This window comes from Kogia breviceps, chromosome 7 (genome assembly GCF_026419965.1).
Source record: "Kogia breviceps isolate mKogBre1 chromosome 7, mKogBre1 haplotype 1, whole genome shotgun sequence".
In the NCBI taxonomy this organism is placed as follows: domain Eukaryota; kingdom Metazoa; phylum Chordata; class Mammalia; order Artiodactyla; family Physeteridae; genus Kogia; species Kogia breviceps.
The window spans coordinates 94587788-94612574 of record NC_081316.1 but is presented as its reverse complement, the minus strand read 5'-3'; positions in this window follow the sequence as shown (position 1 = coordinate 94612574).

Below are 24787 nucleotides of genomic sequence, written 5' to 3'. Positions count from 1 at the left end.
TCTTGATGGTGCCCCAGAAAGGAACTCTGGCACTTGTACTTCCCAAGTGAGCTTAGCTGCACAACGTTTGCCCCACAGTGGCGAGCAGAAACATTGCTAGTGGCGAGTGAGCCACCCCATACACCGGGGCAGTAGCACCACACACATCTCCCAGAGAACAGAGACTTCCCAATCCGTGCGTGTTCTCTTCGAATGGAGAGGGTAGTTTACAGTCTGCGAAGCACAGTCTTGGCCCACAGCGCTGCAGGAGTGCCATCTCCAAAGTGAATGGGAAGCTGCCCTCCCTCGAGTGGGTAAAAGCCTAAACCAGGCCTGAAAGCACGTCACCGTGTGCAAAAGAAGACCAGAAAACGGACATTTTTCCCTGCACGAAAAGGTCTCTTGGTTTCTCAAACGGAAAGACAAGCTGTCAAAAGTAAGTCAGTATTGGAGAGAGGCAGAAGGCTGTACTTGGCAGAGGCTAGGGTAAGAGGTTCCTCAAAGCAGCCTTCTCAAAGGGCATAGAAGCAGAAGCCTTCTCCAGCGGCCTCTCCACCAGAGTCTATCCACAAAAGGAACACCTTGAAGCTGGCTGCGAATGCACAGCTGAGGAGGAAAGCAGTACCCGCATGCTACGAATGTGATCTCTTGATGGTGCCCCAGAAAGGAACTCTGGCACTTGTACTTCCCAAGTGAGCTTAGCTGCACAACGTTTTCCCCACAGTGGCGAGCAGAAACATTGCTAGTGGCCAGTGAGCCACCCCATACACCGGGGCAGTAGCACCACACACATCTCCCAGAGAACAGAGACTTCCCAATCCGTGCGTGTTCTCTTCGAATGGAGAGGGTAGTTTACAGTCTGCGAAGCACAGTCTTGGCCCACAGCGCTGCAGGAGTGCCATCTCCAAAGTGAATGGGAAGCTGCCCTCCCTCGAGTGGGTAAAAGCCTAAACCAGGCCTGAAAGCACGTCACCGTGTGCAAAAGAAGACCAGAAAACGGACATTTTTCCCTGCACGAAAAGGGCTCTTGGTTTCTCAAACGGAAAGACAAGCTGTCAAAAGTAAGTCAGTATTGGAGAGAGGCAGAAGGCTGTACTTGGCAGAGGCTAGGGTAAGAGGTTCCTCAAAGCAGCCTTCTCAAAGGGCATAGAAGCAGAAGCCTTCTCCAGCGGCCTCTCCACCAGAGTCTATCCACAAAAGGAACACCTTGAAGCTGGCTGCGAATGCACAGCTGAGGAGGAAAGCAGTACCCGCATGCTACGAATGTGATCTCTTGATGGTGCCCCAGAAAGGAACTCTGGCACTTGTACTTCCCAAGTGAGCTTAGCTGCACAACGTTTTCCCCACAGTGGCGAGCAGAAACATTGCTAGTGGCCAGTGAGCCACCGCATACACCGGGGCAGTAGCACCACACACAACTCCCAGAGAACAGAGACTTCCCAATCCGTGCGTGTTCTCTTCGAATGGAGAGGGTAGTTTGCAGTCTGCGAAGCACAGACATGGCCCACAGCGCTGCAGGAGTGCCATCTACAAAGTAAATGGGCAGCTGCCCTCCCTCGAGTGGGTAAAAGCCTAACGCCAGCCCTGAAAGCACGTCACCGTGTGCAAAAGAAGAACAGAAAACGGACATTTTTCCCTGCACGAAAAGGGCTCTTGGTTTCTCAAACGGAAAGACAAGCTGTCAAAAGGAAGTCAGTATTGGAGAGAGGCAGAAGGCTGTACTTGCCAGAGGCTAGGGTAAGAGGTTCCTCAAAGCAGCCTTCTCAAAGGGCATAGAAGCAGAAGCCTTCTCCAGCGGCCTCTCCACCAGAGTCTATCCACAAAAGGAACACTTTGAAGCTGGCTGCGAATGAACAGCTTAGGAGTAAAGCAGTACCCGCATACTACGAATGTGATCTCTTGATGGTGCCCCAGAAAGGAACTCTGGCACTTGTACTTCCCAAGTGAGCTTAGCTGCACAACGTTTGCCCCACAGTGGCGAGCAGAAACATTGCTAGTGGCGAGTGAGCCACCCCATACACCGGGGCAGTAGCACCACACACATCTCCCAGAGAACAGAGACTTCCCAATCCGTGCGTGTTCTCTTCGAATGGAGAGGGTAGTTTCCATCTGCGAAGCACAGTCATGACCCACAGCGCTGCAGGAGTGCTATCTCCAAAGTGAATGGGAAGCTGCCCTCCCTCGAGTGGGTAAAAGCCTAAACCAGGCCTGAAAGCACGTCACCGTGTGCAAAAGAAGACCAGAAAACGGACATTTTTCCCTGCACGAAAAGGGCTCTTGGTTTCTCAAACGGAAAGACAAGCTGTCAGAAGTAAGTCAGTATTGGAGAGAGGCAGAAGGCTGTACTTGGCAGAGGTTAGGGTAAGAGGTTCCTCAAAGCAGCCCTCTCAAAGGGCATAGAAGCAGAGGCCTTCTCCAGCGGCCTCTCCACCAGAGTCTATCCACAAAAGGAACACCTTGAAGCTGGCTGCGAATGCACAGCTGAGGAGGAAAGCAGTACCCGCATGCTACGAATGTGATCTCTTGATGGTGCCCCAGAAAGGAACTCTGGCACTTGTACTTCCCAAGTGAGCTTAGCTGCACAACGTTTGCCCCACAGTGGCGAGCAGAAACATTGCTAGTGGCCAGTGAGCCACCCCATACACCGGGGCAGTAGCACCACACACAACTCCCAGAGAACAGAGACTTCCCAATCCGTGCGTGTTCTCTTCGAATGGAGAGGGTAGTTTGCAGTCTGCGAAGCACAGACATGGCCCACAGCGCTGCAGGAGTGCCATCTCCAAAGTGAATGGGAAGCTGCCCTCCCTCGAGTGGGTAAAAGCCTAACCACAGCCCTGAAAGCACGTCACCGTGTGCAAAAGAAGAACAGAAAACGGACATTTTTCCCTGCACGAAAAGGGCTCTTGCTTTCTCAAACGGAAAGACAAGCTGTCAAAAGTAAGTCAGTATTGGAGAGAGGCAGAAGGCTGTACTTGACACACGCTAGGGTAAGAGGTTCCTCAAAGAAGCCTTCTCAAAGGGCATAGAAGCAGAGGCCTTATCCAGCGGCCTCTCCACCAGAGTCTATCCACAAAAGGAACACTTTGAAGCTGGCTGCGAATGCACAGCTTAGGAGGAAAGCAGTACCCGCATACTACGAATGTGATCTCTTGATGGTGCCCCAGAAAGGAACTCTGGCACTTGTACTTCCCAAGTGAGCTTACCTGTAAAACGTTTGCCCCACAGTGGCGAGCAGAAACATTGCTAGTGGCGAGTGAGCCACCCCATACACCGGGCCAGTAGCACCACACACATCTCCCAGAGAACAGAGACTTCCCAATCCGTGCGTGTTCTCTTCGAATGGAGAGGGTAGTTTACAGTCTGCGAAGCACAGTCTTGGCCCACAGCGCTGCAGGAGTGCCATCTCCAAAGTGAATGGGAAGCTGCCCTCCCTCGAGTGGGTAAAAGCCTAAACCAGGCCTGGAAGCACGTCACCGTGTGCAAAAGAAGACCAGAAAACGGACATTTTTCCCTGCACGAAAAGGGCTCTTGGTTTCTCAAACGGAAAGACAAGCTGTCAAAAGTAAGTCAGTATTGGAGAGAGGCAGAAGGCTGTACTTGGCAGAGGCTAGGGTAAGAGGTTCCTCAAAGCAGCCTTCTCAAAGGGCATAGAAGCAGAAGCCTTCTCCAGCGGCCTCTCCACCAGAGTCTATCCACAAAAGGAACACCTTGAAGCTGGCTGCGAATGCACAGCTGAGGAGGAAAGCAATACCCGCATGCTACGAATGTGATCTCTTGATGGTGCCCCAGAAAGGAACTCTGGCACTTGTACTTCCCAAGTGAGCTTAGCTGCACAACGTTTGCCCCACAGTGGCGAGCAGAAACATTGCTAGTGGCCAGTGAGCCACCCCATACACCGGGGCAGTAGCACCACACACATCTCCCAGAGAACAGAGACTTCCCAATCCGTGCGTGTTCTCTTCGAATGGAGAGGGTAGTTTACAGTCTGCGAAGCACAGTCTTGGCCCACAGCGCTGCAGGAGTGCCATCTCCAAAGTGAATGGGAAGCTGCCCTCCCTCGAGTGGGTAAAAGCCTAAACCAGGCCTGAAAGCACGTCACCGTGTGCAAAAGAAGATTAGAAAACGGACATTTTTCCCTGCACGAAAAGGGCTCTTGGTTTCTCAAACGGAAAGACAAGCTGTCAAAAGTAAGTCAGTATTGGAGAGAGGCAGAAGGCTGTACTTGGCAGAGGCTAGGGTAAGAGGTTCCTCAAAGCAGCCTTCTCAAAGGGCATAGAAGCAGAAGCCTTCTCCAGCGGCCTCTCCACCAGAGTCTATCCACAAAAGGAACACCTTGAAGCTGGCTGCGAATGCACAGCTGAGGAGGAAAGCAATACCCGCATGCTACGAATGTGATCTCTTGATGGTGCTCCAGAAAGGAACTCTGGCACTTGTACTTCCCAAGTGAGCTTAGCTGCACAACGTTTGCCCCACAGTGGCGAGCAGAAACATTGCTAGTGGCCAGTGAGCCACCCCATACACCGGGGCAGTAGCACCACACACAACTCCCAGAGAACAGAGACTTCCCAATCCGTGCGTGTTCTCTTCGAATGGAGAGGGTAGTTTGCAGTCTGCGAAGCACAGACATGGCCCACAGCGCTGCAGGAGTGCCATCTCCAAAGTGAATGGGAAGCTGCCCTCCCTCGAGTGGGTAAAAGCCTAACCACAGCCCTGAAAGCACGTCACCTTGTGCAAAAGAAGAACAGAAAACGGATATTTTTCCCTGCACGAAAAGGGCTCTTGCTTTCTCAAACGGAAAGACAAGCTGTCAAAAGTAAGTCAGTATTGGAGAGAGGCAGAAGGCTGTACTTGGCACACGCTAGGGTAAGAGGTTCCTCAAAGAAGCCTTCTCAAAGGGCATAGAAGCAGAAACCTTCTCCAGCGGCCTCTCCACCAGAGTCTATCCACAAAAGGAACACCTTGAAGCTGGCTGCGAATGCACAGCTGAGGAGGAAAGCAGTACCCGCATGCTACGAATGTGATCTCTTGATGGTGCCCCAGAAAGGAACTCTGGCACTTGTACTTCCCAAGTGAGCTTAGCTGAACAACGTTTGCCCCACAGTGGCGAGCAGAAACATTGCTAGTGGCCAGTGAGCCACCCCATACACCGGGGCAGTAGCACCACACACAACTCCCAGAGAACAGAGACTTCCCAATCCGTACGTGTTCTCTTCGAATGGAGAGGGTAGTTTGCAGTCTGCGAAGCACAGACATGGCCCACAGCGCTGCAGGAGTGCCATCTCCAAAGTGAATGGGAAGCTGCCCTCCCTCGAGTGGGTAAAAGCCTAACCACAGCCCTGAAAGCACGTCACCGTGTGCAAAAGAAGAACAGAAAACGGACATTTTTCCCTGCACGAAAAGGGCTCTTGGTTTCTCAAACGGAAAGACAAGCTGTCAGAAGTAAGTCAGTATTGGAGAGAGGCAGAAGGCTGTACTTGGCAGAGGCTAGGGTAAGAGGTTCCTCAAAGCAGCCCTCTCAAAGGGCATAGAAGCAGAGGCCTTTTCCAGCGGCCTCTCCTCCAGAGTCTATCCACAAAAGGAACACCTTGAAGCTGGCTGCGAATGCACAGCTTAGGAGGAAAGCAGTACCCGCATGCTACGAATGTGATCTCTTGATGGTGCCCCAGAAAGGAACTCTGGCACTTGTACTTCCCAAGTGAGCTTAGCTGCACAACGTTTGCCCCACAGTGGCGAGCAGAAACATTGCTAGTGGCCAGTGAGCCACCCCATACACCGGGGCAGTAGCACCACACACAACTCCCAGAGAACAGAGACTTCCCAATCCGTGCGTGTTCTCTTCGAATGGAGAGGGTAGTTTGCAGTCTGCGAAGCACAGACATGGCCCACAGCGCTGCAGGAGTGCCATCTCCAAAGTGAATGGGAAGCTGCCCTCCCTCGAGTGGGTAAAAGCCTAACCACAGCCCTGAAAGCACGTCACCGTGTGCAAAAGAAGAACAGAAAACGGACATTTTTCCCTGCACGAAAAGGGCTCTTGCTTTCTCAAACGGAAAGACAAGCTGTCAAAAGTAAGTCAGTATTGGGGAGAGGCAGAAGGCTGTACGTGGCAGAGGCTAGGGTAATAGGTTCCTCAAAGAAGCCTTCTCAAAGGGCATAGAAGCAGAGGCCTTCTCCAGCGGCCTCTCCACCAGAGTCTATCCACAAAAGGAACACCTTGAAGCTGGCTGCGAATGCACATCTTAGGAGGAAAGCAGTACCCGCATGCTACGAATGTGATCGCTTGATGGTGCCCCAGAAAGGAACTCTGGCACTTGTACTTCCCAAGTGAGCTTAGCTGCACAACGTTTGCCCCACAGTGGAGAGCAGAAACATTGCTAGTGGCCAGTGAGCCACCCCATACACCGGGGCAGTAGCACCACACACAACTCCCAGAGAACAGAGACTTCCCAATCCGTGCGTGTTCTCTTCGAATGGAGAGGGTAGTTTACAGTCTGCGAAGCACAGTCATGACCCACAGCGCTGCAGGAGTGCCATCTCCAAAGTGAATGGGAAGCTGCCCTCCCTCGAGTGGGTAAAAGCCTAAACCAGGCCTGAAAGCACGTCACCGTGTGCAAAAGAAGAACAGAAAACGGACATTTTTCCCTGCACGAAAAGGGCTCTTGGTTTCTCAAACGGAAAGACAAGCTGTCAAAAGTAAGTCAGTATTGGAGAGAGGCAGAAGGCTGTACTTGCCAGAGGCTAGGGTAAGAGGTTCCTCAAAGCAGCTTTCTCAAAGGGCATAGAAGCAGAAGCCTTCTCCAGCGGCCTCTCCACCAGAGTCTATCCACAAAAGGAACACTTTGAAGCTGGCTGCGAATGCACAGCTTAGGAGGAAAGCAGTACCCGCATACTACGAATGTGATCTCTTGATGGTGCCCCAGAAAGGAACTCTGGCACTTGTACTTCCCAAGTGAGCTTAGCTGCACAACGTTTGCCCCACAGTGGCGAGCAGAAACATTGCTAGTGGCGAGTGAGCCACCCCATACACCGGGGCAGTAGCACCACACACATCTCCCAGAGAACAGAGACTTCCCAATCCGTGCGTGTTCTCTTCGAATGGAGAGGGTAGTTTCCATCTGCGAAGCACAGTCATGACCCACAGCGCTGCAGGAGTGCTATCTCCAAAGTGAATGGGAAGCTGCCCTCCCTCGAGTGGGTAAAAGCCTAAACCAGGCCTGAAAGCACGTCACCGTGTGCAAAAGAAGACCAGAAAACGGACATTTTTCCCTGCACGAAAAGGGCTCTTGGTTTCTCAAACGGAAAGACAAGCTGTCAAAAGTAAGTCAGTATTGGAGAGAGGCAGAAGGCTGTACTTGGCAGAGGCTAGGGTAAGAGGTTCCTCAAAGCAGCCTTCTCAAAGGGCATAGAAGCAGAAGCCTTCTCCAGCGGCCTCTCCACCAGAGTCTATCCACAAAAGGAACACATTGAAGCTGGCTGCGAATGCACAGCCGAGGAGGAAAGCAGTACCCGCATGCTACGAATGTGATCTCTTGATGGTGCCCCAGAAAGGAACTCTGGCACTTGTACTTCCCAAGTGAGCTTAGCTGCACAACGTTTGCCCCACAGTGGCGAGCAGAAACATTGCTAGTGGCCAGTGAGCCACCCCATACACCGGGGCAGTAGCACCACACACAACTCCCAGAGAACAGAGACTTCCCAATCCGTGCGTGTTCTCTTCGAATGGAGAGGGTAGTTTGCAGTCTGCGAAGCACAGACATGGCCCACAGCGCTGCAGGAGGGCCATCTACAAAGTAAATGGGAAGCTGCCCTCCCTCGAGTGGGTAAAAGCCTAACGCCAGCCCTGAAAGCACATCACCGTGTGCAAAAGAAGAACAGAAAACGGACATTTTTCCCTGCATGAAAAGGGCTCTTGGTTTCTCAAACGGAAAGACAAGCTGTCAGAAGTAAGTCAGTATTGGAGAGAGGCAGAAGGCTGTACTTGGCAGAGGTTAGGGTAAGAGGTTCCTCAAAGCAGCCCTCTCAAAGGGCATAGAAGCAGAGGCCTTATCCAGCGGCCTCTCCACCAGAGTGTATCCACAAAAGGAACACCTTGAAGCTGGCTGCGAATGCACAGCTGAGGAGGAAAGCAGTACCCGCATGCTACGAATGTGATCTCTTGATGGTGCCCCAGAAAGGAACTCTGGCACTTGTACTTCCCAAGTGAGCTTAGCTGCACAACGTTGGCCCCACAGTGGCGAGCAGAAACATTGCTAGTGGCCAGTGAGCCACCCCATACACCGGGGCAGTAGCACCACACACAACTCCCAGAGAACAGAGACTTCCCAATCCGTGCGTGTTCTCTTCGAATGGAGAGGGTAGTTTGCAGTCTGCGAAGCACAGACATGGCCCACAGCGCTGCAGGAGTGCCATCTCCAAAGTGAATGGGAAGCTGCCCTCCCTCGAGTGGGTAAAAGCCTAACCACAGCCCTGAAAGCACGTCACCTTGTGCAAAAGAAGAACAGAAAACGGACATTTTTCCCTGCACGAAAAGGGCTCTTGCTTTCTCAAACGGAAAGACAAGCTGTCAAAAGTAAGTCAGTATTGGAGAGAGGCAGAAGGCTGTACTTGGCACACGCTAGGGTAAGAGGTTCCTCAAAGAAGCCTTCTCAAAGGGCATAGAAGCAGAAGCCTTCTCCAGCGGCCTCTCCACCAGAGTCTATCCACAAAAGGAACACCTTGAAGCTGGCTGCGAAAGCACAGCTGAGGAGGAAAGCAGTACCCGCATGCTACGAATGTGATCTCTTGATGGTGCCCCAGAAAGGAACTCTGGCACTTGTACTTCCCAAGTGAGCTTAGCTGCACAACGTTTGCCCCACAGTGGCGAGCAGAAACATTGCTAGTGGCCAGTGAGCCACCCCATACACCGGGGCAGTAGCACCACACACAACTCCCAGAGAACAGAGACTTCCCAATCCGTGCGTGTTCTCTTCGAATGGAGAGGGTAGTTTGCAGTCTGCGAAGCACAGACATGGCCCACAGCGCTGCAGGAGTGCCATCTCCAAAGTGAATGGGAAGCTGCCCTCCCTCGAGTGGGTAAAAGCCTAACCACAGCCCTGAAAGCACGTCACCTTGTGCAAAAGAAGAACAGAAAACGGACATTTTTCCCTGCACCAAAAGGGCTCTTGCTTTCTCAAACGGAAAGACAAGCTGTCAAAAGTAAGTCAGTATTGGAGAGAGGCAGAAGGCTGTACTTGGCACACGCTAGGGTAAGAGGTTCCTCAAAGAAGCCTTCTCAAAGGGCATAGAAGCAGAAGCCTTCTCCAGCGGCCTCTCCACCAGAGTCTATCCACAAATGGAACACCTTGAAGCTGGCTGCGAAAGCACAGCTTAGGAGGAAAGCAGTACCCGCATGCTATGAATGTGATCTCTTGATGGTGCCCCAGAAAGGAACTCTGGCACTTGTACTTCCCAAGTGAGCTTAGCTGCACAACGTTTGCCCCACAGTGGCGAGCAGAAACATTGCTAGTGGCCAGTGAGCCACCCCATACACCGGGGCAGTAGGACCACACACAACTACCAGAGAACAGAGACTTCCCAATCCGTGCGTGTTCTCTTCGAATGGAGAGGGTAGTTTGCAGTCTGCGAAGCACAGACATGGCCCACAGCGCTGCAGGAGTGCCATCTCCAAAGTGAATGGGAAGCTGCCCTCCCTCGAGTGGGTAAAAGCCTAACCACAGCCCTGAAAGCACGTCACCGTGTGCAAAAGAAGAACAGAAAACGGACATTTTTCCCTGCACGAAAAGGGCTCTTGCTTTCTCAAACGGAAAGACAAGCTGTCAAAAGTAAGTCAGTATTGGAGAGAGGCAGAAGGCTGTACTTGGCACACGCTAGGTAAGAGGTTTTTCAAAGCAGCCTTCTCAAAGGGCATAGAAGCAGAAGCCTTCTCCAGCGGCCTCTCCACCAGAGTCTATCCACAAAAGGAACACCTTGAAGCTGGCTGCGAATGCACACCTGAGGAGGAAAGCAGTACCCGCATGCTACGAATGTGATCTCTTGATGGTGCCCCAGAAAGGAACTCTGGCACTTGTACTTCCCAAGTGAGCTTAGCTGAACAACGTTTGCCCCACAGTGGCGAGCAGAAACATTGCTAGTGGCCAGTGAGCCACCCCATACACCGGGGCAGTAGCACCACACACAACTCCCAGAGAACAGAGACTTCCCAATCTGTGCGTGTTCACTTCGAATGGAGAGGGTAGTTTGCAGTCTGCGAAGCACAGACATGGCCCACAGCGCTGCAGGAGTGCCATCTACAAAGTAAATGGGAAGCTGCCCTCCCTCGAGTGGGTAAAAGCCTAACGCCAGCCCTGAAAGCACGTCACCGTGTGCAAAAGAAGAACAGAAAACGGACATTTTTCCCTGCACGAAAAGGGCTCTTGGTTTCTCAAACGGAAAGACAAGCTGTCAGAAGTAAGTCAGTATTGGAGAGAGGCAGAAGGCTGTACTTGGCAGAGGCTAGGGTAAGAGGTTCCTCAAAGCAGCCCTCTCAAAGGGCATAGAAGCAGAGGCCTTATCCAGCGGCCTCTCCACCAGAGTCTATCCACAAAAGGAACACCTTGAAGCTGGCTGCGAATGCACAGCTTAGGAGGAAAGCAGTACCCGCATGCTACGAATGTGATCTCTTGATGGTGCCCCAGAAAGGAACTCTGGAACTTGTACTTCCCAAGTGAGCTTAGCTGCACAACGTTTGCCCCACAGTGGCGAGCAGAAACATTGCTAGTGGCCAGTGAGCCACCCCATACACCGGGGCAGTAGCAACACACACAACTCCCAGAGAACAGAGACTTCCCAATCCGTGCGTGTTCTCTTCGAATGGAGAGGGTAGTTTGCAGTCTGCGAAGCACAGACATGGCCCACAGCGCTGCAGGAGTGCCATCTCCAAAGTGAATGGGAAGCTGCCCTCCCTCGAGTGGGTAAAAGCCTAACCACAGCCCTGAAAGCACGTCACCGTGTGCAAAAGAAGAACAGAAAACGGACATTTTTCCCTGCACGAAAAGGGCTCTTGCTTTCTCAAACGGAAAGACAAGCTGTCAAAAGTAAGTCAGTATTGGGGAGAGGCAGAAGGCTGTACGTGGCAGAGGCTAGGGTAAGAGGTTCCTCAAAGAAGCCTTCTCAAAGGGCATAGAAGCAGAGGCCTTCTCCAGCGGCCTCTCCACCAGAGTCTATCCACAAAAGGAACACCTTGAAGCTGGCTGCGAATGCACATCTTAGGAGGAAAGCAGTACCCGCATGCTACGAATGTGATCGCTTGATGGTGCCCCAGAAAGGAACTCTGGCACTTGTACTTCCCAAGTGAGCTTAGCTGCACAACGTTTGCCCCACAGTGGAGAGCAGAAACATTGCTAGTGGCCAGTGAGCCACCCCATACACCGGGGCAGTAGCACCACACACAACTCCCAGAGAACAGAGACTTCCCAATCCGTGCGTGTTCTCTTCGAATGGAGAGGGTAGTTTACAGTCTGCGAAGCACAGTCATGACCCACAGCGCTGCAGGAGTGCCATCTCCAAAGTGAATGGGAAGCTGCCCTCCCTCGAGTGGGTAAAAGCCTAAACCAGGCCTGAAAGCACGTCACCGTGTGCAAAAGAAGAACAGAAAACGGACATTTTTCCCTGCACGAAAAGGGCTCTTGGTTTCTCAAACGGAAAGACAAGCTGTCAAAAGTAAGTCAGTATTGGAGAGAGGCAGAAGGCTGTACTTGCCAGAGGCTAGGGTAAGAGGTTCCTCAAAGCAGCTTTCTCAAAGGGCATAGAAGCAGAAGCCTTCTCCAGCGGCCTCTCCACCAGAGTCTATCCACAAAAGGAACACTTTGAAGCTGGCTGCGAATGCACAGCTTAGGAGGAAAGCAGTACCCGCATACTACGAATGTGATCTCTTGATGGTGCCCCAGAAAGGAACTCTGGCACTTGTACTTCCCAAGTGAGCTTAGCTGCACAACGTTTGCCCCACAGTGGCGAGCAGAAACATTGCTAGTGGCGAGTGAGCCACCCCATACACCGGGGCAGTAGCACCACACACATCTCCCAGAGAACAGAGACTTCCCAATCCGTGCGTGTTCTCTTCGAATGGAGAGGGTAGTTTCCATCTGCGAAGCACAGTCATGACCCACAGCGCTGCAGGAGTGCTATCTCCAAAGTGAATGGGAAGCTGCCCTCCCTCGAGTGGGTAAAAGCCTAAACCAGGCCTGAAAGCACGTCACCGTGTGCAAAAGAAGACCAGAAAACGGACATTTTTCCCTGCACGAAAAGGGCTCTTGGTTTCTCAAACGGAAAGACAAGCTGTCAAAAGTAAGTCAGTATTGGAGAGAGGCAGAAGGCTGTACTTGGCAGAGGCTAGGGTAAGAGGTTCCTCAAAGCAGCCTTCTCAAAGGGCATAGAAGCAGAAGCCTTCTCCAGCGGCCTCTCCACCAGAGTCTATCCACAAAAGGAACACATTGAAGCTGGCTGCGAATGCACAGCCGAGGAGGAAAGCAGTACCCGCATGCTACGAATGTGATCTCTTGATGGTGCCCCAGAAAGGAACTCTGGCACTTGTACTTCCCAAGTGAGCTTAGCTGCACAACGTTTGCCCCACAGTGGCGAGCAGAAACATTGCTAGTGGCCAGTGAGCCACCCGATACACCGGGGCAGTAGCACCACACACAACTCCCAGAGAACAGAGACTTCCCAATCCGTGCGTGTTCTCTTCGAATGGAGAGGGTAGTTTGCAGTCTGCGAAGCACAGACATGGCCCACAGCGCTGCAGGAGGGCCATCTACAAAGTAAATGGGAAGCTGCCCTCCCTCGAGTGGGTAAAAGCCTAACGCCAGCCCTGAAAGCACGTCACCGTGTGCAAAAGAAGAACAGAAAACGGACATTTTTCCCTGCATGAAAAGGGCTCTTGGTTTCTCAAACGGAAAGACAAGCTGTCAGAAGTAAGTCAGTATTGGAGAGAGGCAGAAGGCTGTACTTGGCAGAGGTTAGGGTAAGAGGTTCCTCAAAGCAGCCCTCTCAAAGGGCATAGAAGCAGAGGCCTTATCCAGCGGCCTCTCCACCAGAGTGTATCCACAAAAGGAACACCTTGAAGCTGGCTGCGAATGCACAGCTGAGGAGGAAAGCAGTACCCGCATGCTACGAATGTGATCTCCTGATGGTGCCCCAGAAAGGAACTCTGGCACTTGTACTTCCCAAGTGAGCTTAGCTGCACAACGTTGGCCCCACAGTGGCGAGCAGAAACATTGCTAGTGGCCAGTGAGCCACCCCATACACCGGGGCAGTAGCACCACACACAACTCCCAGAGAACAGAGACTTCCCAATCCGTGCGTGTTCTCTTCGAATGGAGAGGGTAGTTTGCAGTCTGCGAAGCACAGACATGGCCCACAGCGCTGCAGGAGTGCCATCTCCAAAGTGAATGGGAAGCTGCCCTCCCTCGAGTGGGTAAAAGCCTAACCACAGCCCTGAAAGCACGTCACCTTGTGCAAAAGAAGAACAGAAAACGGACATTTTTCCCTGCACGAAAAGGGCTCTTGCTTTCTCAAACGGAAAGACAAGCTGTCAAAAGTAAGTCAGTATTGGAGAGAGGCAGAAGGCTGTACTTGGCACACGCTAGGGTAAGAGGTTCCTCAAAGAAGCCTTCTCAAAGGGCATAGAAGCAGAAGCCTTCTCCAGCGGCCTCTCCACCAGAGTCTATCCACAAAAGGAACACCTTGAAGCTGGCTGCGAAAGCACAGCTGAGGAGGAAAGCAGTACCCGCATGCTACGAATGTGATCTCTTGATGGTGCCCCAGAAAGGAACTCTGGCACTTGTACTTCCCAAGTGAGCTTAGCTGCACAACGTTTGCCCCACAGTGGCGAGCAGAAACATTGCTAGTGGCCAGTGAGCCACCCCATACACCGGGGCAGTAGCACCACACACAACTCCCAGAGAACAGAGACTTCCCAATCCGTGCGTGTTCTCTTCGAATGGAGAGGGTAGTTTGCAGTCTGCGAAGCACAGACATGGCCCACAGCGCTGCAGGAGTGCCATCTCCAAAGTGAATGGGAAGCTGCCCTCCCTCGAGTGGGTAAAAGCCTAACCACAGCCCTGAAAGCACGTCACCTTGTGCAAAAGAAGAACAGAAAACGGACATTTTTCCCTGCACCAAAAGGGCTCTTGCTTTCTCAAACGGAAAGACAAGCTGTCAAAAGTAAGTCAGTATTGGAGAGAGGCAGAAGGCTGTACTTGGCACACGCTAGGGTAAGAGGTTCCTCAAAGAAGCCTTCTCAAAGGGCATAGAAGCAGAAGCCTTCTCCAGCGGCCTCTCCACCAGAGTCTATCCACAAATGGAACACCTTGAAGCTGGCTGCGAAAGCACAGCTTAGGAGGAAAGCAGTACCCGCATGCTACGAATGTGATCTCTTGATGGTGCCCCAGAAAGGAACTCTGGCACTTGTACTTCCCAAGTGAGCTTAGCTGCACAACGTTTGCCCCACAGTGGCGAGCAGAAACATTGCTAGTGGCCAGTGAGCCACCCCATACACCGGGGCAGTAGGACCACACACAACTACCAGAGAACAGAGACTTCCCAATCCGTGCGTGTTCTCTTCGAATGGAGAGGGTAGTTTGCAGTCTGCGAAGCACAGACATGGCCCACAGCGCTGCAGGAGTGCCATCTCCAAAGTGAATGGGAAGCTGCCCTCCCTCGAGTGGGTAAAAGCCTAACCACAGCCCTGAAAGCACGTCACCGTGTGCAAAAGAAGAACAGAAAACGGACATTTTTCCCTGCACGAAAAGGGCTCTTGCTTTCTCAAACGGAAAGACAAGCTGTCAAAAGTAAGTCAGTATTGGAGAGAGGCAGAAGGCTGTACTTGGCACACGCTAGGTAAGAGGTTTTTCAAAGCAGCCTTCTCAAAGGGCATAGAAGCAGAAGCCTTCTCCAGCGGCCTCTCCACCAGAGTCTATCCACAAAAGGAACACCTTGAAGCTGGCTGCGAATGCACACCTGAGGAGGAAAGCAGTACCCGCATGCTACGAATGTGATCTCTTGATGGTGCCCCAGAAAGGAACTCTGGCACTTGTACTTCCCAAGTGAGCTTAGCTGAACAACGTTTGCCCCACAGTGGCGAGCAGAAACATTGCTAGTGGCCAGTGAGCCACCCCATACACCGGGGCAGTAGCACCACACACAACTCCCAGAGAACAGAGACTTCCCAGTCTGTGCGTGTTCTCTTCGAATGGAGAGGGTAGTTTGCAGTCTGCGAAGCACAGACATGGCCCACAGCGCTGCAGGAGTGCCATCTACAAAGTAAATGGGAAGCTGCCCTCCCTCGAGTGGGTAAAAGCCTAACGCCAGCCCTGAAAGCACGTCACCGTGTGCAAAAGAAGAACAGAAAACGGACATTTTTCCCTGCACGAAAAGGGCTCTTGGTTTCTCAAACGGAAAGACAAGCTGTCAGAAGTAAGTCAGTATTGGAGAGAGGCAGAAGGCTGTACTTGGCAGAGGCTAGGGTAAGAGGTTCCTCAAAGCAGCCCTCTCAAAGGGCATAGAAGCAGAGGCCTTATCCAGCGGCCTCTCCACCAGAGTCTATCCACAAAAGGAACACCTTGAAGCTGGCTGCGAATGCACAGCTTAGGAGGAAAGCAGTACCCGCATGCTACGAATGTGATCTCTTGATGGTGCCCCAGAAAGGAACTCTGGAACTTGTACTTCCCAAGTGAGCTTAGCTGCACAACGTTTGCCCCACAGTGGCGAGCAGAAACATTGCTAGTGGCCAGTGAGCCACCCCATACACCGGGGCAGTAGCAACACACACAACTCCCAGAGAACAGAGACTTCCCAATCCGTGCGTGTTCTCTTCGAATGGAGAGGGTAGTTTGCAGTCTGCGAAGCACAGACATGGCCCACAGCGCTGCAGGAGTGCCATCTCCAAAGTGAATGGGAAGCTGCCCTCCCTCGAGTGGGTAAAAGCCTAACCACAGCCCTGAAAGCACGTCACCTTGTGCAAAAGAAGAACAGAAAACGGATATTTTTCCCTGCACGAAAAGGGCTCTTGCTTTCTCAAACGGAAAGACAAGCTGTCAAAAGTAAGTCAGTATTGGAGAGAGGCAGAAGGCTGTACTTGGCACACGCTAGGGTAAGAGGTTCCTCAAAGAAGCCTTCTCAAAGGGCATAGAAGCAGAAGCCTTCTCCAGCGGCCTCTCCACCAGAGTCTATCCACAAAAGGAACACCTTGAAGCTGGCTGCGAATGCACAGCTGAGGAGGAAAGCAGTACCCGCATGCTACGAATGTGATCTCTTGATGGTGCCCCAGAAAGGAACTCTGGCACTTGTACTTCCCAAGTGAGCTTAGCTGAACAACGTTTGCCCCACAGTGGCGAGCAGAAACATTGCTAGTGGCCAGTGAGCCACCCCATACACCGGGGCAGTAGCACCACACACAACTCCCAGAGAACAGAGACTTCCCAATCCGTACGTGTTCTCTTCGAATGGAGAGGGTAGTTTGCAGTCTGCGAAGCACAGACATGGCCCACAGCGCTGCAGGAGTGCCATCTCCAAAGTGAATGGGAAGCTGCCCTCCCTCGAGTGGGTAAAAGCCTAACCACAGCCCTGAAAGCACGTCACCTTGTGCAAAAGAAGAACAGAAAACGGACATTTTTCCCTGCACGAAAAGGGCTCTTGCTTTCTCAAACGGAAAGACAAGCTGTCAGAAGTAAGTCAGTATTGGAGAGAGGCAGAAGGCTGTACTTGGCAGAGGCTAGGGTAAGAGGTTCCTCAAAGCAGCCCTCTCAAAGGGCATAGAAGCAGAGGCCTTTTCCAGCGGCCTCTCCTCCAGAGTCTATCCACAAAAGGAACACCTTGAAGCTGGCTGCGAATGCACAGCTTAGGAGGAAAGCAGTACCCGCATGCTACGAATGTGATCTCTTGATGGTGCCCCAGAAAGGAACTCTGGCACTTGTACTTCCCAAGTGAGCTTAGCTGCACAACGTTTGCCCCACAGTGGCGAGCAGAAACATTGCTAGTGGCCAGTGAGCCACCCCATACACCGGGGCAGTAGCACCACACACAACTCCCAGAGAACAGAGACTTCCCAATCCGTGCGTGTTCTCTTCGAATGGAGAGGGTAGTTTGCAGTCTGCGAAGCACAGACATGGCCCACAGCGCTGCAGGAGTGCCATCTCCAAAGTGAATGGGAAGCTGCCCTCCCTCGAGTGGGTAAAAGCCTAACCACAGCCCTGAAAGCACGTCACCGTGTGCAAAAGAAGAACAGAAAACGGACATTTTTCCCTGCACGAAAAGGGCTCTTGCTTTCTCAAACGGAAAGACAAGCTGTCAGAAGTAAGTCAGTATTGGGGAGAGGCAGAAGGCTGTACGTGGCAGAGGCTAGGGTAAGAGGTTCCTCAAAGAAGCCTTCTCAAAGGGCATAGAAGCAGAGGCCTTCTCCAGCGGCCTCTCCACCAGAGTCTATCCACAAAAGGAACACCTTGAAGCTGGCTGCGAATGCACATCTTAGGAGGAAAGCAGTACCCGCATGCTACGAATGTGATCGCTTGATGGTGCCCCAGAAAGGAACTCTGGCACTTGTACTTCCCAAGTGAGCTTAGCTGCACAACGTTTGCCCCACAGTGGAGAGTAGAAACATTGCTAGTGGCGAGTGAGCCACCCCATACACCGGGGCAGTAGCACCACACACAACTCCCAGAGAACAGAGACTTCCCAATCCGTGCGTGTTCTCTTCGAATGGAGAGGGTAGTTTACAGTCTGCGAAGCACAGTCATGACCCACAGCGCTGCAGGAGTGCCATCTCCAAAGTGAATGGGAAGCTGCCCTCCCTCGAGTGGGTAAAAGCCTAACCCAGGCCTGAAAGCACGTCACCGTGTGCAAAAGAAGAACAGAAAACGGACATTTTTCCCTGCACGAAAAGGGCTCTTGGTTTCTCAAACGGAAAGACAAGCTGTCAAAAGTAAGTCAGTATTGGAGAGAGGCAGAAGGCTGTACTTGCCAGAGGCTAGGGTAAGAGGTTCCTCAAAGCAGCCTTCTCAAAGGGCATAGAAGCAGAAGCCTTCTCCAGCGGCCTCTCCACCAGAGTCTATCCACAAAAGGAACACTTTGAAGCTGGCTGCGAATGCACAGCTTAGGAGTAAAGCAGTACCCGCATACTACGAATGTGATCTCTTGATGGTGCCCCAGAAAGGAACTCTGGCACTTGTACTTCCCAAGTGAGCTTAGCTGCACAACGTTTGCCCCACAGTGGCGAGCAGAAACATTGCTAGTGGCGAGTGAGCCACCCCATACACCGGGGCAGTAGCACCACACACATCTCCCAGAGAACAGAGACTTCCCAATCTGTGCGTGTTCTCTTCGAATGGAGAGGGTAGTTTCCATCTGCGAAGCACAGTCATGACCCACAGCGCTGCAGGAGTGCTATCTCCAAAGTGAATGGGAAGCTGCCCTCCCTTGAGTGGGTAAAAGCCTAAACCAGGCCTGAAAGCACGTCACCGTGTGCAAAAGAAGACCAGAAAACGGACATTTTTCCCTGCACGAAAAGGGCTCTTGGTTTCTCAAATGGAAAGACAAGCTGTCAAAAGTAAGTCAGTATTGGAGAGAGGCAGAAGGCTGTACTTGGCAGAGGCTAGGGTAAGAGGTTCCTCAAAGCAGCCTTCTCAAAGGGCATAGAAGCAGAAGCCTTCTCCAGCGGCCTCTCCACCAGAGTCTATCCACAAAAGGAACACATTGAAGCTGGCTGCGAATGCACAGCCGAGGAGGAAAGCAGTACCCGCATGCTACGAATGTGATCTCTTGATGGTGCCCCAGAAAGGAACTCTGGCACTTGTACTTCCCAAGTGAGCTTAGCTGCACAACGTTTTCCCCACAGTGGCGAGCAGAAACATTGCTAGTGGCCAGTGAGCCACCCCATACACCGGGGCAGTAGCAACACAAACAACTCCCAGAGAACAGAGACTTCCCAATCCGTGCGTGTTCTCTTCGAATGGAGAGGGTAGTTTGCAGTCTGCGAAGCACAGACATGGCCCACAGCGCTGCAGGAGTGCCATCTCCAAAGTGAATGGGAAGCTGCCCTCCCTCGAGTGGGTAAAAGCCTAACCACAGCCCTGAAAGCACGTCACCTTGTGCAAAAGAAGAACAGAAAACGGATATTTTTCCCTGCACGAAAAGGGCTCTTGCTTTCTCAAACGGAAAGACAAGCTGTCAAAAGTAAGTCAGTATTGGAGAGAGGCAGAAGGCTGTACTTGGCACACGCTAGGGTAAGAGGTTCCTCAAAGAAGCCTTCTCAAAGGGCATAGAAGCAGAAGCCTTCTCCAGCGGCCTCTCCACCAGAGTCTATCCACAAAAGGAACACCTTGAAGCTGGCTGCGAATGCACAGCTGAGGAGGAAAGCAGTACCCGCATGCTACGAATGTGATCTCTTGATGGTGCCCCAGAAAGGAACTCTGGCACTTGTACTTCCCAAGTGAGCTTAGCTGAACAACGTTTGCCCCACAGTGGCGAGCAGAAACATTGCTAGTGGCCAGTGAGCCACCCCATACACCGGGGCAGTAGCACCACACACAACTCCCAGAGAACAGAGACTTCCCAATCCGTACGTGTTCTCTTCGAATGGAGAGGGTAGTTTGCAGTCTGCGAAGCACAGACATGGCCCACAGCGCTGCAGGAGTGCCATCTCCAAAGTGAATGGGAAGCTGCCCTCCCTCGAGTGGGTAAAAGCCTAACCACAGCCCTGAAAGCACGTCACCTTGTGCAAAAGAAGAACAGAAAACGGACATTTTTCCCTGCACGAAAAGGGCTCTTGCTTTCTCAAACGGAAAGACAAGCTGTCAGAAGTAAGTCAGTATTGGAGAGAGGCAGAAGGCTGTACTTGGCAGAGGCTAGGGTAAGAGGTTCCTCAAAGCAGCCCTCTCAAAGGGCATAGAAGCAGAGGCCTTTTCCAGCGGCCTCTCCTCCAGAGTCTATCCACAAAAGGAACACCTTGAAGCTGGCTGCGAATGCACAGCTTAGGAGGAAAGCAGTACCCGCATGCTACGAATGTGATCTCTTGATGGTGCCCCAGAAAGGAACTCTGGCACTTGTACTTCCCAAGTGAGCTTAGCTGCACAACGTTTGCCCCACAGTGGCGAGCAGAAACATTGCTAGTGGCCAGTGAGCCACCCCATACACCGGGGCAGTAGCACCACACACAACTCCCAGAGAACAGAGACTTCCCAATCCGTGCGTGTTCTCTTCGAATGGAGAGGGTAGTTTGCAGTCTGCGAAGCACAGACATGGCCCACAGCGCTGCAGGAGTGCCATCTCCAAAGTGAATGGGAAGCTGCCCTCCCTCGAGTGGGTAAAAGCCTAACCACAGCCCTGAAAGCACGTCACCGTGTGCAAAAGAAGAACAGAAAACGGACATTTTTCCCTGCACGAAAAGGGCTCTTGCTTTCTCAAACGGAAAGACAAGCTGTCAGAAGTAAGTCAGTATTGGGGAGAGGCAGAAGGCTGTACGTGGCAGAGGCTAGGGTAAGAGGTTCCTCAAAGAAGCCTTCTCAAAGGGCATAGAAGCAGAGGCCTTCTCCAGCGGCCTCTCCACCAGAGTCTATCCACAAAAGGAACACCTTGAAGCTGGCTGCGAATGCACATCTTAGGAGGAAAGCAGTACCCGCATGCTACGAATGTGATCGCTTGATGGTGCCCCAGAAAGGAACTCTGGCACTTGTACTTCCCAAGTGAGCTTAGCTGCACAACGTTTGCCCCACAGTGGAGAGTAGAAACATTGCTAGTGGCGAGTGAGCCACCCCATACACCGGGGCAGTAGCACCACACACAACTCCCAGAGAACAGAGACTTCCCAATCCGTGCGTGTTCTCTTCGAATGGAGAGGGTAGTTTACAGTCTGCGAAGCACAGTCATGACCCACAGCGCTGCAGGAGTGCCATCTCCAAAGTGAATGGGAAGCTGCCCTCCCTCGAGTGGGTAAAAGCCTAACCCAGGCCTGAAAGCACGTCACCGTGTGCAAAAGAAGAACAGAAAACGGACATTTTTCCCTGCACGAAAAGGGCTCTTGGTTTCTCAAACGGAAAGACAAGCTGTCAAAAGTAAGTCAGTATTGGAGAGAGGCAGAAGGCTGTACTTGCCAGAGGCTAGGGTAAGAGGTTCCTCAAAGCAGCCTTCTCAAAGGGCATAGAAGCAGAAGCCTTCTCCAGCGGCCTCTCCACCAGAGTCTATCCACAAAAGGAACACTTTGAAGCTGGCTGCGAATGCACAGCTTAGGAGTAAAGCAGTACCCGCATACTACGAATGTGATCTCTTGATGGTGCCCCAGAAAGGAACTCTGGCACTTGTACTTCCCAAGTGAGCTTAGCTGCACAACGTTTGCCCCACAGTGGCGAGCAGAAACATTGCTAGTGGCGAGTGAGCCACCCCATACACCGGGGCAGTAGCACCACACACATCTCCCAGAGAACAGAGACTTCCCAATCTGTGCGTGTTCTCTTCGAATGGAGAGGGTAGTTTCCATCTGCGAAGCACAGTCATGACCCACAGCGCTGCAGGAGTGCTATCTCCAAAGTGAATGGGAAGCTGCCCTCCCTTGAGTGGGTAAAAGCCTAAACCAGGCCTGAAAGCACGTCACCGTGTGCAAAAGAAGACCAGAAAACGGACATTTTTCCCTGCACGAAAAGGGCTCTTGGTTTCTCAAATGGAAAGACAAGCTGTCAAAAGTAAGTCAGTATTGGAGAGAGGCAGAAGGCTGTACTTGGCAGAGGCTAGGGTAAGAGGTTCCTCAAAGCAGCCTTCTCAAAGGGCATAGAAGCAGAAGCCTTCTCCAGCGGCCTCTCCACCAGAGTCTATCCACAAAAGGAACACATTGAAGCTGGCTGCGAATGCACAGCCGAGGAGGAAAGCAGTACCCGCATGCTACGAATGTGATCTCTTGATGGTGCCCCAGAAAGGAACTCTGGCACTTGTACTTCCCAAGTGAGCTTAGCTGCACAACGTTTTCCCCACAGTGGCGAGCAGAAACATTGCTAGTGGCCAGTGAGCCACCCCATACACCGGGGCAGTAGCACCACACACAACTCCCAGAGAACAGAGACTTCCCAATCCGTGCGTGTTCTCTTCGAATGGAGAGGGTAGTTTGCAGTCTGCGAAGCACAGACATGGCCCACAGCGCTGCAGGAGTGCCATCTACAAAGTAAATGGGAAGCTGCCCTCCCTCGAGTGGGTAAAAGCCTAACGCCAGCCCTGAAAGCACGTCACCGTGTGCAAAAGAAGAACAGAAAACGGACATTTTTCCCTGCACGAAAAGGGCTCTTGGTTTCTCAAACGGAAAGACAAGCTGTCAGAAGTAAGTCAGTATTGGAGAGAGGCAGACGGCTGTACTTGGCAGAGGTTAGGGTAAGAGGTTCCTCAAAGCAGCCCTCTCAAAGGGCATTGAAGCAGAGGCCTTATCCAGCGGCCTCTCCACCAGAGTCTATCCACAAAAGGAACACCTTGAAGCTGGCTGCGAATGCACAGCTGAGGAGGAAAGCAGTACCCGCATGCTACGAATGTGATCTCTTGATGGTGCCCCAGAAAGGAACTCTGGCACTTGTACTTCCCAAGTGAGCTTAGCTGCACAACGTTGGCCCCACAGTGGCGAGCAGAAACATTGCTAGTGGCCAGTGAGCCACCCCATACACCGGGGCAGTAGCACCACACACAACTCCCAGAGAACAGAGACTTCCCAATCCGTGCGTGTTCTCTTCGAATGGAGAGGGTAGTTTGCAGTCTGCGAAGCACAGACATGGCCCACAGCGCTGCAGGAGTGCCATCTCCAAAGTGAATGGGAAGCTGCCCTCCCTCGAGTGGGTAAAAGCCTAACCACAGCCCTGAAAGCACGTCACCTTGTGCAAAAGAAGAACAGAAAACGGACATTTTTCCCTGCACGAAAAGGGCTCTTGCTTTCTCAAACGGAAAGACAAGCTGTCAAAAGTAAGTCAGTATTGGAGAGAGGCAGAAGGCTGTACTTGGCACACGCTAGGGTAAGAGATTCCTCAAAGAAGCCTTCTCAAAGGGCATAGAAGCAGAAGCCTTCTCCAGCGGCCTCTCCACCAGAGTCTATCCACAAAAGGAACACCTTGAAGCTGGCTGCGAAAGCACAGCTGAGGAGGAAAGCAGTACCCGCATGCTACGAATGTGATCTCTTGATGGTGCCCCAGAAAGGAACTCTGGCACTTGTACTTCCCAAGTGAGCTTAGCTGCACAACGTTTGCCCCACAGTGGCGAGCAGAAACATTGCTAGTGGCCAGTGAGCCACCCCATACACCGGGGCAGTAGCACCACACACAACTCCCAGAGAACAGAGACTTCCCAATCCGTGCGTGTTCTCTTCGAATGGAGAGGGTAGTTTGCAGTCTGCGAAGCACAGACATGGCCCACAGCGCTGCAGGAGTGCCATCTCCAAAGTGAATGGGAAGCTGCCCTCCCTCGAGTGGGTAAAAGCCTAACCACAGCCCTGAAAGCACGTCACCTTGTGCAAAAGAAGAACAGAAAACGGACATTTTTCCCTGCACGAAAAGGGCTCTTGCTTTCTCAAACGGAAAGACAAGCTGTCAAAAGTAAGTCAGTATTGGAGAGAGGCAGAAGGCTGTACTTGGCACACGCTAGGGTAAGAGGTTCCTCAAAGAAGCCTTCTCAAAGGGCATAGAAGCAGAAGCCTTCTCCAGCGGCCTCTCCACCAGAGTCTATCCACAAATGGAACACCTTGAAGCTGGCTGCGAAAGCACAGCTGAGGAGGAAAGCAGTACCCGCATGCTACGAATGTGATCCCTTGATGGTGCCCCAGAAAGGAACTCTGGCACTTGTACTTCCCAAGTGAGCTTAGCTGCACAACGTTTGCCCCACAGTGGCGAGCAGAAACATTGCTAGTGGCCAGTGAGCCACCCCATACACCGGGGCAGTAGGACCACACACAACTACCAGAGAACAGAGACTTCCCAATCCGTGCGTGTTCTCTTCGAATGGAGAGGGTAGTTTGCAGTCTGCGAAGCACAGACATGGCCCACAGCGCTGCAGGAGTGCCATCTCCAAAGTGAATGGGAAGCTGCCCTCCCTCGAGTGGGTAAAAGCCTAACCACAGCCCTGAAAGCACGTCACCGTGTGCAAAAGAAGAACAGAAAACGGACATTTTTCCCTGCACGAAAAGGGCTCTTGCTTTCTCAAACGGAAAGACAAGCTGTCAAAAGTAAGTCAGTATTGGAGAGAGGCAGAAGGCTGTACTTGGCACACGCTAGGTAAGAGGTTTTTCAAAGCAGCCTTCTCAAAGGGCATAGAAGCAGAAGCCTTCTCCAGCGGCCTCTCCACCAGAGTCTATCCACAAAAGGAACACCTTGAAGCTGGCTGCGAATGCACACCTGAGGAGGAAAGCAGTACCCGCATGCTACGAATGTGATCTCTTGATGGTGCCCCAGAAAGGAACTCTGGCACTTGTACTTCCCAAGTGAGCTTAGCTGAACAACGTTTGCCCCACAGTGGCGAGCAGAAACATTGCTAGTGGCCAGTGAGCCACCCCATACACCGGGGCAGTAGCACCACACACAACTCCCAGAGAACAGAGACTTCCCAATCTGTGCGTGTTCTCTTCGAATGGAGAGGGTAGTTTGCAGTCTGCGAAGCACAGACATGGCCCACAGCGCTGCAGGAGTGCCATCTACAAAGTAAATGGGAAGCTGCCCTCCCTCGAGTGGGTAAAAGCCTAACGCCAGCCCTGAAAGCACGTCACCGTGTGCAAAAGAAGAACAGAAAACGGACATTTTTCCCTGCACGAAAAGGGCTCTTGGTTTCTCAA